Raw genomic sequence first — 14,165 nt, forward strand, 5'->3', positions numbered from 1 at the left:
ATTGGTCAAAATTGATAGGAAGGAAATAATCACTTTAAACCTTTCAAAAATTTGAAAAATGTATTGATTTTTAATGATTCTCTTTTCCTTTCACTAGTTTATGTATGATTTTAAAATGTCCATGCCTGTGTGAGACATCAAATCGACAAATACTTTACCAAGAATCAAGAAGAGTTAAGAATGTGTTTTTATTTTGGTGATAATGCTTTTCCAACATTAAGTGTTTTCGCAAACTTACTCGATCAATTTCAAACTTGACAAGTTCGTATACCTCTCATTTAAAATGCATCAACGATGAGTAACAAAAATGATCGGGTTACCCCTGGAGTGAGTTTCCGAACACTCCAATTGATTCAGTTAAGTTTAAGTCTTAAGGAAAATCGAATGTTTTATTATGTGATGGTTTAGTGAGTTTGCAAGATTCACGACCGGACCAGGAAATTTAAACACCAAAGATAAACGATCACGTTGGCCCAGTTGACACCAATATGAATTGCCGAGTTAAATGAAGTCTCCTCGAGTCGCTTTTTCTTTTCTGCCTTTTCAATTTTGCCTAGTGACGTCGAAAGTAATGAGAAGGGTATTACCGCTATTGATTCGTAAAATGTTTATTTTATAAAACAAAGTTCAGGCAGAAACTGAATTAGTTTTCCTGTTTGGGATGGAAATTTTGCAAAAGAGTTATTGAAATATTTTGCCGCAAAACATATTTCCTAAATTCGGTAAATTACTAGGTAAACATGTTACGTGACAATTAACTGCCTGAACAAGGAAACTCTACTGAAAGTAAGTTCAAAACTATAACGCCACGAGACCCAGCTGTGCGATTAAGCACGTTCCTAACAAGGACGCATTACTATTAAATTGTTTGTAATAACAATGATTATTAACCAGTACAAGCAAGCTTTAAAATGTAAAGCTTTAGTCTGAAATCAACCGAACTGACAGACCAAAAAATTGTCTAAACTTTATTCTAAAGGATTTATCACCCTAACAGGAAGTTCAAAAGTCTGATTCATCTTTTTCATCTTTCATAGGGTTAATTACTTATGAATATATAAACTCTTAGTGCCGGATAAAAATATAAAACTTTGATATCGTCTAAACTCCCCAAATTAACTTAATTACCAAAAACTAAATTTTAATCCCGTCACCGCTTAACCTCCTCGTTAAAATAACTCGTCCGGTTTGTGTGTCTACGAAGGGCTTATTTCGTTCTCACTTCGAAAAAATTCGTTAAAACATAAGGGGGTTTTTGCCATTTTTATTTTTGCTGGATTATGCAATTTAATTTCAGCCCAACCCAAAGCTGGCATAAATAATTATATTCTTTTGTCTTCCGTTCTTGTTGGAGATGTACCGGTATTATTTACGACACCGTCTGGGGGATAAAAATGAAATAAAACAATGCAAACCAGATGGTTTTCAAGGTGGTGGAAAACCGTTACTTTTAAGAATGACAATCCTTTTTTGATTTTTGAGCTCGAAATCTTATTTTCATCTGTCGTTTGTTTGCCAACAATATTTTATTTTTAAAGCACATTGATATTTTTAAAATCCACCTACCCACTGGTTTCTATTTAGTCGTCTCAAAAAAATCTTCATTGTAGTTGAAAACATTTCAACGACCGAACAAAATCTAATTTTACAAAATACTCTCCGGAAAGTTCAGCCTATAAAATTGTAGATGTGCATGCCTCCTAGCGATATAAGATTATCTATTATAAACCCATTTTAAATAAATTTGTCGTACATTTTTGAACAGGTGCCTCGAATTGCACGATTCTAAACCATCGATAATTTATGTACACCACGCATTAATCTTTTATATGGAAATGTCCTTAAATATAAAATTTTTGCGAAAAGTTTGTTGGCAGCAATTTTAAACTGTGCGACGTGATGAATTGGAGTAAATCAGGAAACATAAATACAGCAGTTGAGACGGTTTTATCGTTTTCAAGCGAAAAATTACATAATAAATCTATTTTATATTCCACGTCTAGTAAAAAAATTATGTTTCCAGTGCCGCACAAATTATTTGTATTATTTGTATACAAAAAAAAACTCTATGCTGTTGAGTGATTCAAACAGAAAGCTGATTTTGCTAACCAATCCCAAACTACCGATTGTGCTGAGATTACTGAGAATACTGCAATTGTGGACTTTACAGCTAGATTTAGATTCCAAATTTACTAAAGTGATGTTTTTTTTTGATAAGAAGACCTTGAAACTGAAAGTATTTCTGTACTGCCAAATTAGTAAGTTAAAATGAATTATTATCTTGGTCTATTTTTAAAATTGTTGCTTGACTTTTGTTATTACATTAATATTTGACAAAGTATGGTATGATTACAGGTCATTCATAATTTAATAGAATATGACATACATGTTATTTATGAATCCCTTATTTGACAAAAAAGTTGTTAAAAATTCCCTCAACCTGAAGTCTTCAGTACAAAAATAACTTCAGAAAATGCATGAAAACAATATAAACTATACCTATTATTGTAAAATAAACCCAAATTACAACTGAATGTGATATAATCTATTATTACAGGCCAGTCTATATTTAGAACAGCAAATTCAAATAAATGAACAAAAAAAGTGGTTAAAGCTTTCCAGTTTGGTAAAAGCACGTTTAGCGTTCTGCTAAACTTGATTTTCACGTTGGTTTTCGCATAATTTAATAACCGTCTGCTTGAAGTTTCCATATTGGTTACTAACGCCAGTTATCGTTGCCGTTTATTGATTAAACTGCTATGGTCAAAGTTTGAAAATTTCATTTTACCAAGGTACGCGATAGTGCTGCAATTTAGGTGATTCAAATGTAAATTCTGCAAAGTTTTATTTAATAAAATAGTTAACCTAATCACACATCTGGTTATCGTATTAGTTATATCAAACTATCATTTAGGTAAACAATCCTCTGATCCAGTTTTAGCAGGAACTAATACTCCTGAACGTTTGCCTAGCAATATTACACAATTTAAGCGATATCAATTTAATGAAGTATGGCATTCCCCCGGTGCAGTCTAGCGTTTCACGATTTATCCTTGATAAATAGAGGTTAAGAGGCTATTATCTTAAATAGGTTCGGTAATCACGTTATGGATACGCTTCTATAAAGGAAACGGAAAGACGGAAATATTACTGCATTCAAGAGGCTTTGAGAATCTTCGATTGCGTCTGAAGAGCTCTACAAATCGATATTTTCATAAAAGAAGTCATCGATGCAAGGCAAAGTGTGTGTGTTATCTGAAAAATGCAAAAATGGCAGGAACATGTTCACAAGTTTTTAATTCACAGTACTCTTAACTAACCTTGAAAACTTGACTAACAAATGTTTAAAACGTGTGAATAAAACAGCAATTTTCATATATTACACCGCTTTATTAGGATATGAATCATTTTCCGGACATCGCTCGCTGTTACTTTACAAGTGCGCTTGTTGAAAGTTCATTCATTTTCTACAGTCAAAAAATTGTACCTTATAGTAGAAAAAAAAACTATAAATTTAATACTCTTATTTATAAAAACTGACCCAAATTTCGCTGCGTAAAAATATACAAATTGAAAATTTTATTATAAAATGGCAGCTGTTTTTGGTTGAACCTAAATATCACCAAGCATCGGTTAAGTAATAAAAATAAACTACGAAATGGTTTTTCACACCTTTAAAAATTATATTAAAATGTTTTGAATTCCAATGAACAGATCGTCAGTAAAAAATTAGTTTATTTTATTTTGTTATGCCTAACTAAATTTTTTGGAGAGTTTTACTGGAAAGATTGAGATTAATTTTATTTGGAAAATATGGAACCTTAGACAACCTAACATATCCTATATTTTTAATGAAAGAAAGCTCCACGAGCAGGATTGTTGACATTTTTGGGGTGGTTTCATATGTCCATAAGCTGAAAACTGGCAAATACCACTCTATAAAGCTATAAAAAAGTTTTAATGAAATCTGGTCATTTTTTTAAAACCACTCTTTTGGGAAAATTATATTTAAAGGTTGATAACACAGACATTTACTGTACATTTTATTTGTTAAGCTGCAATACTTTTCGTCAAACTAAATTTAAACTTTAAGTTTAAAGGCAAAAATTTTAACACAAATTAATATGTGTATTTACAGATGAGTAAAACGGCTTCATACCCAAAAATTCACTATTTTCTACTAGTTTCGCAAATATTTTAAGCAAATAAATTAACAGTCAATTAAATAAGCCAAAAGTCTGTAAGTGTGAGAATACCCAGAAATGAAATCATTCTCAAGGTTTCATTCATCAGGAAAACGTAATTGTGAGAAACCTAAAACCATTAAGGACCGGACAGGATCCCGTCCAAAACCTAATTATTTGCGAGCCTATTCGGCGCTTTTATGTCTATATTAATTGGACATGTTGGACAAACAACAACCAAACGCAGTTACGGACAGCGCCATGAAATTGATCGACCTGATGGTTTCGGTTAACGAGTTAAGATTAAACGATCCAAGTTTTTGGGGTAATTTGATTTGTTTTTTCTCGCCTTCTTTCCTGAAGTTGGAGCAGATTTTAATTAGTTTGTTAATAGAGCCTCGCGTGGAAAGTAGATCGTGACAGGTTCATGTAGAAAATTGACAAGGTAGGCAAAATGGGGAAAAGCAATTTTCAATATGGAAAGTCAATTTAAACGACGCTATATCATAATGTAATTGCTCGTTAAAGCAGAACCGATTTTTCGCCAAGAAATCTTTCGAATTTAATTTTGGGTGATTTTAATAAATGCGAGGCGTTTTTCGTTTTCGTTTCGAATATCAAAATTAATTTTCCCTCCTTTTTTCCGTTTTCTTTTGTTTGACGAGATTGGTAAATATCCTTAATTCAGCGTAAACCTCAGACATCCACTTATATTATTTTTTATGTCTGACAAAAATATGTGTACAAAACGTTGTAAAGTGAAAGTTAAACGGGCTTAGTGTATAATACTTTCTGTGAATTAATAAGAAAAATTGTTGCCCATAAAAAGGGTTTTGCAAAGACACAGGATTAAAGGCTTACACGTCCAAGATACGAAAGAACGACACTTGGCGCCCTCAAACAAGGAGCGAAGGATTACTGAAAGTACGGTTTTTCTGAATGGCGTGGATTATTGTCCCGTTTTAAAAATAATCCATTTTCGAGCTCCACAAAAATTCCAGCTGAACTAATTAACAGATTACCGTTTGTAGGAAGCTTAAACGAAAATTGTCAAGCATGTTTTATCTAGTTTAAAACTGAAACTAGTGGTCGAATTTGTGGCTTTGGATCATTCTAAGCCAAAAAGCCTGTTTCCTATTCCTATTTCGATTATCCGGGGATTTGAGGTCATCACGAAAACCAGTCCAAAAATGAGTTTCGGGCCAAATGGATTTCGACGAGGTTAATTCTAATTAGGCGCATTGTTGGATTACAAATTGAGGTTTTCATGTTATACTTCCTAGAAAAATTAATTCGAATTGAGGTTTTTAATTTGCATTTATTCACGTGCTGTCTGTGAATGAATAATAAGGTATTTTTTTTTAGTTGGAAAGCAGAGTTTTACATGCACAGGCTTTGAACCAATCAGTTAGGTAAATAGCCCTATGGGATTTTACGAATTTGCAAAGAACTTTAAATTCAATTAAAAACTCCATTCTGACTAATACCAATACTCTTTTGTTTCTGTTCTGTATTTTAATATTTTGTATAGCATATTAATTATTAATTGAAAGGGTTAGAAACTGAAGGTTTTAACTGAAATTTTTGCCAAAAATCCAAGAAACAGTCTTCTTTCAAATAATTGCTTATATCACTAACTACCCACTGTGCTGAGATGGCATTCTTTCAAAAATTAAAAAAATTACAGTTTCAGTAAAAAGTGCAATTTTGACAAATTTTTATTTTGCTGCAGAAAGGTTCCAATGCACAGCAAAGGGCATATCTATACCAAAGAACCTTAAATTAAATGAAATAAGCACAAAAAAGCACTTTTTATTTTTTTATTTTTAAATAAAATTGAAATTATGACAGTTATTTTGAAAATCATCACGTGACCGTTTAGCTAAATAGTGTTCTAGAATCACGTGACAGCTGTCACTAACGTCAAAACTGTCAAACCATGCTCTAAAGTTGCCAGAATCAGGATTTAGAAACGTTTTCTTGCAGTATTTGATATAAAACGTGTTTCTGAGAATTATGACAGTTATTTTGACAATTATCACGTGACTGTCTAGCTAAATAGTGTTCTAAAATCACGTGACAGCTGTCACTAACGTCAAAACTGTCAAACTATGTTCTAAAGTTGCCAGAATCAGGATTTAGAAACGTTTTCTTGCAGTATTCGATATAAAACGTGTTTCTGAGAATAATGACAGTTATTTTGACAATTATCACGTGACCGTTTAGCTAAATAGTGTTCTACAATCACGTGACAGCTGTCACTAACGTCAAAACTGTCAAACCATGCTCTAAAGTTGCAATAACCATGGTTTAGAAACGTTTTCTTGCAGTATTTGATATAAAACGTGATTCTGAAAATTATGACAGAGTTTTTGACAATTATCACGTGACCGTCTAACTAAATAGTGTTCTGCAATCACGTGACAACTGTCACTAATGTCAAAACTGTCAAAACATGCTCAAAAATAATCAGGATTTAGAAACGTTTTCTTGCAGTATTCGATATAAAGAGTGTTTTTGAGATTTATAATTTTTGACAATGGTCACGTGACTGCTTAGTTAAATTATACTTTAAAATCACGTGACTATCAAATTTAAAAAACAATTGTTAATGAAAAAATGAATAATCTGTATTTTAAGTACGGTTTTTATAGCAAGAACAACTTTTTGATATTCAATATCTCGGTAACATAAAGAGCTAGAGAGGCGAGTTTTGGCTTATTTTGTAGTATTTTCTATCCCTTTTCTAAAAGCAATTTAGTGAAATTGATTGGAGTTCAAATAAAAAAGTTACAACCTTTCAAAAATTGAAAAAATTAAATTTATGGTCAAAAGTGCAATTTTGTCAAAATTTTATTTTGCTTCATAAGGGTTCCAATGCACAGCAAAGGGTATATTTATGCCAAAGGACCTTAAATTAGGTTAAGTAAGCACTTTAAACTTTTCTAATTGTAAAAACGAAATTTTTGGTCAAATTTTTTATTTTTCATAAAGGTTCCAATAAACAGCAAAGGACATGTTTAAAACACCTTACAACCTTACATTTTTCTGTGTGGGAATTAAGAGCACTTTTGATCCTAATTATTTATGTCACCGTGTAAGTCTTGACAAGCAGAATCGACTGGTACTAAAATATACAGGATGTCCTATTGAAAAAAATGAGTTTTGTAGCATTAAATGCCGTAACCACAGTTTCACTGCAATTCGGTGTAAAAATTAAAGTAAAATACCATAAAAACTGTTGAATTATTTAGAACCGAGCATTATTTAGGTCACTGTGAAAAATATACAGGATGTCCTATTGAAAATAATAAAAATTATTTTACTGACGAGCTTGGTAACTGTTATAAGCCTTTCGAGTAGGAACATAAAAATTTAATATTTAATTTCTTTGGCTATACAGGGTGTTGGAGTTTTCTGCAGCAGAATTTTAATTACTTTAAAAAATAAACTAAATTAGAAATAAAACAGTTTTTACACTACCCAACTAAAATCACGTATTGACTAATAAAACGTGTATAAGTGCAGAAATTATTGTGTTTGCTTGATTATAAATTTCATTAATAACTATACAACATAAACACGACTGATGGTAGTGTTTCAATTACTCGGATAATTGATGATAATAATTGTTGTTTGCAATATGTTTCATTTGGACCATAGGCGATTCAGAGACAGTTATAATGACACACACGATGCTGCTGGATGCACTAATTAAATTTGATAGCAGAAACTGATTATATGAGGTCGCATTCGTTTTCACGCTTTTTTGAAGTCACGATTACGTAATTTGACAATTGGTCAAATTATGGTTTTGCCAAATCGTCATCGTGACGTCAAAAACGCTTTTTCGCTCCATGGAGCTTGAAAACGAATGGAGCCTGAATTGTCCTAAAAATAAACTAAAACTAATCAGGAAAGATTAAAAAGTGCATAATAAAATTCTTGTCTCATTCGATTCAATAAACCCAACAAACTTTGAAATTTCCCTAATAAATTTTCAAGGAAAGCGGACTGTTTGAAACCTTGTGGTAATTTGTCAAAAAGTTTTCGGTCTTTATTAACTTTGGCTCAAGTTCGAAGTACTGGAAGATCTACATAAATCATGAAGTAAACGTACATAAATAGTAGATATACCGAGGCATTTCGAATTTCGATGGCCACTGATAAACATAAACAAATCAGAAACTAAATTAGTTTGCCATAGTCCGGACCTTGGACAACTGAATGTACTATACCGGTTACTGGACCTTTTTAATTAAAAATAGCTCATTGCGAGATAAAGCCCAGCGTGAGTAAACAAATATTAAGCAATTCTGACCGGCACAATCGAGTTATTTTTATTGGCCATAGATCATTCCCAATCAATTTGCGTCGGCTAAACCATATTGAAACGCTATTTATTAATAGAATGTTTATTCCAGATTCATATTCAATTAACGGACGAATTTGCTTAGTTAAATTTTATTGCCGAAGACGTGTGGATGTTGCATACAAATTAACGTTAATCAGTCAACAACTATTTGGAGGATAATGAGTGTTCGTTTTACACCGTAATTTTATCCATCACAACTCGTGTGTTGATAAAAATTGGACGCAAAACAGTTTAAAGTCACATACATCCCAAGTAATTCGTCATTGAAAACATTTTAAAATTAGAGTATGAAATATCATTTTTTAAATAGGAGACGGACACGTCGGGAATAAATAACTGTAACAAATAGCTGGACTTGCATTCAATAAACAATTGAAGTGTATGGGTTACTCCGATGCTAATTTAAGAATCATTAGTCAAAATAAACTCGTTTTGACTGCTCAGTCTGAAATCGAGGTTTTGCAGTTAATTAATGTCAACTCTTTAGCCACGTGAATTTCATTTAAAAATACTGTATAATATAATATTGACGTCAATATTACAATGTTGCATTTAACAAAATTTTAATAATAAACGTCAGGATCTAGGTTAAATAAAGCAATAATTCATTTCATGCACAGTTCGACCATTATATTCCCAAATATTCCCTTTAAAATAACAATAATGTGATTAATGTTTGTTTTTCAAAAATTGATAAATCATACGATGGGCAGGAAATACTGTGTGTCCTAAAAATGAGCAGCTTACATTGGAAATATTGTTTTATTTTTTTCGTCCAGAATGTTATTTAATTTCATTTTCACGTCGTCACTTCTGTGTAACCTGAAACAATAAGACAGTTTTTAATTGTTTATGATTATCAATAAATAAACTCTGTAATTTCTAGTAATTTGGTATTGTCAATTAAAAACTATAAATTGCAAAGCAAATTCTTCTTACCTTACTAGAAATTCTTGGGGAGCGGTAGCTCAAAGTTTGTCTCGATTTCTGTCTTAAAAATGTGCTAAATTTCTTGGATTTAAATCCTAATTTTTATCACTTCAGTAACATCATCAGATTTGTTTATTTTTAAATTTTATTTTGGATCATTGTTCTTAACCCAGAATCTGGTTTGTTTTCTTTGAAGTTACACCAACAGAGCAGTTTCTGGTCCAATATGTACTGCATTTTTCCGGTAAACTTAAAAATGCTTTTTGATGTGCTTTGCTTTTTATTGGCAACAAACTTTCCTTTACTTGTAGTAGTGAATCGTTTCCTTCTTCTCCAAACAGAGATAAATCAAAAAGAACACTCCAAAACCATGACAAAAACCCTATTAATTCTGCCTTGTAAAGTAACTGATCTGTAGCAACCAAGAAAATTTCACTAGTGAGGTAATTTATCAGCAAGATTATACAGGGTGGTCCAGTTTTAAATGTCAATAATTCACCAATCCATAGCCAATTAAAAAATAAGTTGACATTCATTATGTCATTTTCCTGAAAAGTGCTTCCTAAGGAAAATACAGTCCTTCAAATTTCTGTTTAAAAAATCGTTTTTTTTGTCATAACTGTCAGACCGTTGGAGCAATATTGATCAAATTTGGAACAAGCACTTTATTACACGATATTACGGTCAAAGACCCAAAACTAACCCAACTTAAAAATTGTCTTGGAAACGGAAAATTCACTTAAGAAGTTTAAAAAATATTATTGTAGCTAGTTTTCATAGTTTCCAGACAAACTGAAAGACTTTAGTTTTGAAAATTGGGTTAGAAAAGATAAAAATTTCAGAAGCTTAAAAATTGTGTTTGTAACCAGTTTTCATGCAAATCGAGAGACTTTAATACTAAAAATTGACTTGTAGACATAAAAACTACTTTTTCAAGAACTTTTTACTACAAATTCATACATTTAAACCTTAAAAATTGACTTGAACCCCAAAATGTGACTGAACTAATGAAAAGTGACATCAGAAGCTTAAAATTTGCATTTGAAGTAAGTTTTCATAATTTGAAGACAAATTTCAATATTTTAGTCTTGAAAATAGTCTTAGATGCAGGACATTAACATTACATTCATGAAAATTGTCTTGAAAACGAACTTTTCGTGCTTTTTACTTTGCTTTTCATTTTCTTCGAATTCTGGACTATTTTTAGTGCTTCAAAACTGCTTTCAGCTTGGAAAATCGAGTTTCAAGACTATCTTCACCAAGTTATTGACATAGCAAACTTAAAAAACAATTTTTACATTCTTCATAGACTTAAAATAGCATTCCAAGCTTTGTCCCTATTAAATCGACTTCTAGTCACCTCAGTGCTAAAAATTCGGGTATTTCTTAATAAACTAGACTGTTTTTAGTGTTTTAAGGCTGTTTTCAGTGCCTCAAATCGAGTTTCAAGACTATCTTTACAAAGTTTTTGACTTATCAGGCCTAAAAGCCAGTTTGTCCACTGACCATAGTTTTGAAAATGTTATTTCAAGCGTCTTCACTATTAAATTGACTTCTACACTCATAGGTGCAATAAATTGTAGCATCTCTAAGAAATTCAGACTGTTTTTAGTGCTTTTTAAGTCTGAAAAATCGAGTTTAAGACTATTTCCAAAAGTCAAGTTTCTTCAGTAATAAAAGTAAAAAATTTTGGTACCAAATGCTACAATAATAGTCTTGAGAACTAATTTTTAGAAATAAAATAGTCCGAAAATTTAATTTACTTCTAGACTTGTTGTCCAGTCCAGAAAATTGAGTTGTACACCAATTAAAGTCTTGAAAATATACTTTTGGACTCTCTTTAGTCCTAGTAAAGTCAGTTCCAGCATTAAAAGTCAACTTTTATGTTATTTTTAGTAGTAAAAAATGAGTTTAATGCACAATACAGTCTTTGTCATGATTTCCGGACTTTTTTTAGTTCTTGAATGCCAGTTTCAGACACTCAACCAGGATGGCAGTCTGAGAAAGCGAATCATAAGACCATTCCTAGTAGTAAAAAAGTTTTTAGACTATTCAGTACAAATTTGGACTTTCACAAGTCTTGGATGTTCAGTTTTAAACTATAAAACGATTTTTTAAATTGAAATTTGGAGGACTGTATCTTCCTTAGGAAACGTTTTTCAGAAAAATTACATAATGCAAGTCAACTTATTTTTTGATTAGCTATCAAATGGTGAATTATTGACACTTAAAACTGGACCACCCTGTATAATAATTCCCTTATTGTCTTAAGATTTAGTTTGTCTCTAAGCTGAAGATCCTTGATAAACAATTTAGAATTAAATAATAAACATAACTAAAGAAAACCTCTTCATTAAATTAAATAGGTCTCTTCTTCTTTTTGTTGATTTTATTTGTTTTGCTTATTCACACTTTTTTCAAATTAAGTATACATTAAACTCCTGGTAGATTTGTACTGTACTTTTCTCTTTCGAGTCGAGTGTTTTACCTGACCAAATTATTTAAAATTCCGCTAAAGCGGCTTAAACTCCAGTAATTACTAAGGGATTAAGCTGTATTGAAAAACTAGGTAGACGAGCTTCCATTTATCTCACTTTTATTCAAGCTCGTAATATAATAACCAAGAAAATAGTTTTCTCTAAAAAAATTGCCAATTCAAAAGGAAAATTTAGACTTAGAAGTAATCAAACGCCGCGCCCTGTAAAATCCGCTTTTCATTTTTTTTTATTACTTTAAAAGGGAAAAATAGAATCCCGTTGCGACCGGTTGTCGTACTGCAACGAAATAGGATTTCTGCGTCATTTAGTCCTATTTCCACGTAATTCGATTCGCCTGATAATGAGCTCTGATTTTACGATTCTAATTTTGTAAACGTCGCAACATCTTTTTCTTATTTCATCAAACTACAGTTTTTGTGAGTGGGATGACAGTAGAAATGGTTTTTCCTTTAAAATCGTCCATCTAAAACAGTCGGAAACGACTCCGTCAACAATTTCTTAATAATTTCGGTTCAGTGATCCGCAGAGTCTCAAAGAGCCGACCGTAATTGGATGCAACTTTTGTACTAAACCAACTATAATCCAGAGAATTCCGACGCAATACCGTGCATCTCTACAAAGGGTTTCTGGAAAATCCTCGGTCCCTTTTAAGTTAGAGGCTTAACTGTAAGCTAGTAGATCTTGTTCTTTTCTATTTGCACACTGGAAATAAAAAGGACAGCACTCAGAACAAAAAGTTGTTGTACTAAATAGATATGAGTTACTATACAAAAAAAAGCGATTGGATAACTTTTCTTATATGGCTTGATGGTTTTGCATTAAATATTCATTGGTGGACAACCTCAATACATAAATTGGGACTGCAATCTATTTTAAACCTCATAGACAATGCATTAACTAGTGGCATCATCTTTTCCCTTATTAACCTACCAAGTATTATTTATGGTCGCTTAATAACGTTCCTTAATTAGTCAGCAATTTATTCATAATTATATCTAATTACGAAAGGATATCGATACCACACAAGCGATAGCACGACAGGAATATTTTCCAACATCGAATTTAATCGGTAACGAATTGTAATTTCTAGGAAAGCAGGTCCTTGGTTATGAAAACACATTTTCATTTGCTAAAGTGGAACTCTCCACTAACGTAAACCATTCAATTTGCATTCATTCGCTCGGGCCTTCCAAATCCAGGATCTTTTGTCTTTATTTATCTGTAATTACGTGGAATTATCTTTACGTAGCTGCAGAGGTTCTTCCTCCAGCGCATTTCGACAAAAGAACGTGTTTTATTAATAGATTCAGAAGAAACGTTTGTTTTTGTTGAAATTTTCATGTTAATGGTTCTATTCTGTTTACTTAAGTAGCACAATAACTATTTAAAGTAAATGGATTTTATTGTTTGCAGAAAACCAATAAAAATGTGATTATGTTTTAAGTTAATAGTAATTGTTAATGTAAAATGTTCTACCAAATGTAAAATGACTTGTTTTTCCAAATTTTGAAGCTTAAAATTGATTTTTTTTTAAAAGTTTGTTGTAGGTTAGACGTAAAGGTTTGACAACGTAAAGGTTTTTCCAAATTTTTGACCTTTTGTGCCGAAAGCTTAAAATTGATTTTCTAAAGTCAGCTGACTGTTTTTCCAAGTTCTGACAACCAAAAAATATTTTTGCTTGAAATTACGGGTAATATTTTGACGTTTGCACGAATCTTCCAACTGTCATAGTAACCAAGTTAGCACGTGTCAAATTAAGACACCAATGTTGCCAGATCTACCGTTAAAACAGTTCTCCTGTTTTTTTTTGGTGTTTTGAATTCGTTTTGAAACATTTTATATACTTTTCCACTTTATTGAATAGGAAATTTAATAAGGATTCTAAAAAAAATGCGCTTAAAAGTCATTTTCTTACTCCAAATTATCCTCTAAAAACACGTGATATCTGTCACTAATGTCAAAATTGTCAAAACAGGGTTGTTCCGTATATTTAGACGTTTCCGTATAAAAATACGAAGCTGATAATTGTTTAATGAAACACCCTGTATATTTTCGGATGAATTGACAGATTTTTTTCTTCTTATTCCAAAAATATATAATAAATTGACATTTGGTTTAGCCGTTTTCGAATTATTGACATTTAAAGATGCTGGTTTCATTGTATTTCAAAATCACAGT

The 14,165-nt window shown here is 31.6% G+C and overlaps 1 protein-coding gene across 9 annotated transcripts in view; it reads right to left on the bottom strand.

Annotated features, from left to right (window-relative positions):
• Positions 1-14,165, bottom strand: part of Octbeta2R (Octopamine beta2 receptor) — a 74,998-nt gene that overhangs the window by 30,891 nt on the left and 29,942 nt on the right. Inside the window, exon 3 of one of the 9 annotated variants that reach the window (XM_081979281.1) lies at positions 9,307-9,381. The exons of the other annotated variants lie outside the window; for them this stretch is intronic. The gene's annotated coding sequence lies outside the window, so the exon portion shown is untranslated. The remainder of the gene's footprint in view (positions 1-9,306; positions 9,382-14,165) is intronic. 9 annotated transcript variants of the gene reach the window in all.

Source organism: Ips typographus, linkage group LG4 (assembly GCF_016097725.1).
Source record: "Ips typographus isolate SLU linkage group LG4, UJ_Ityp_2.0, whole genome shotgun sequence".
NCBI lineage: Eukaryota > Metazoa > Arthropoda > Insecta > Coleoptera > Curculionidae > Ips > Ips typographus.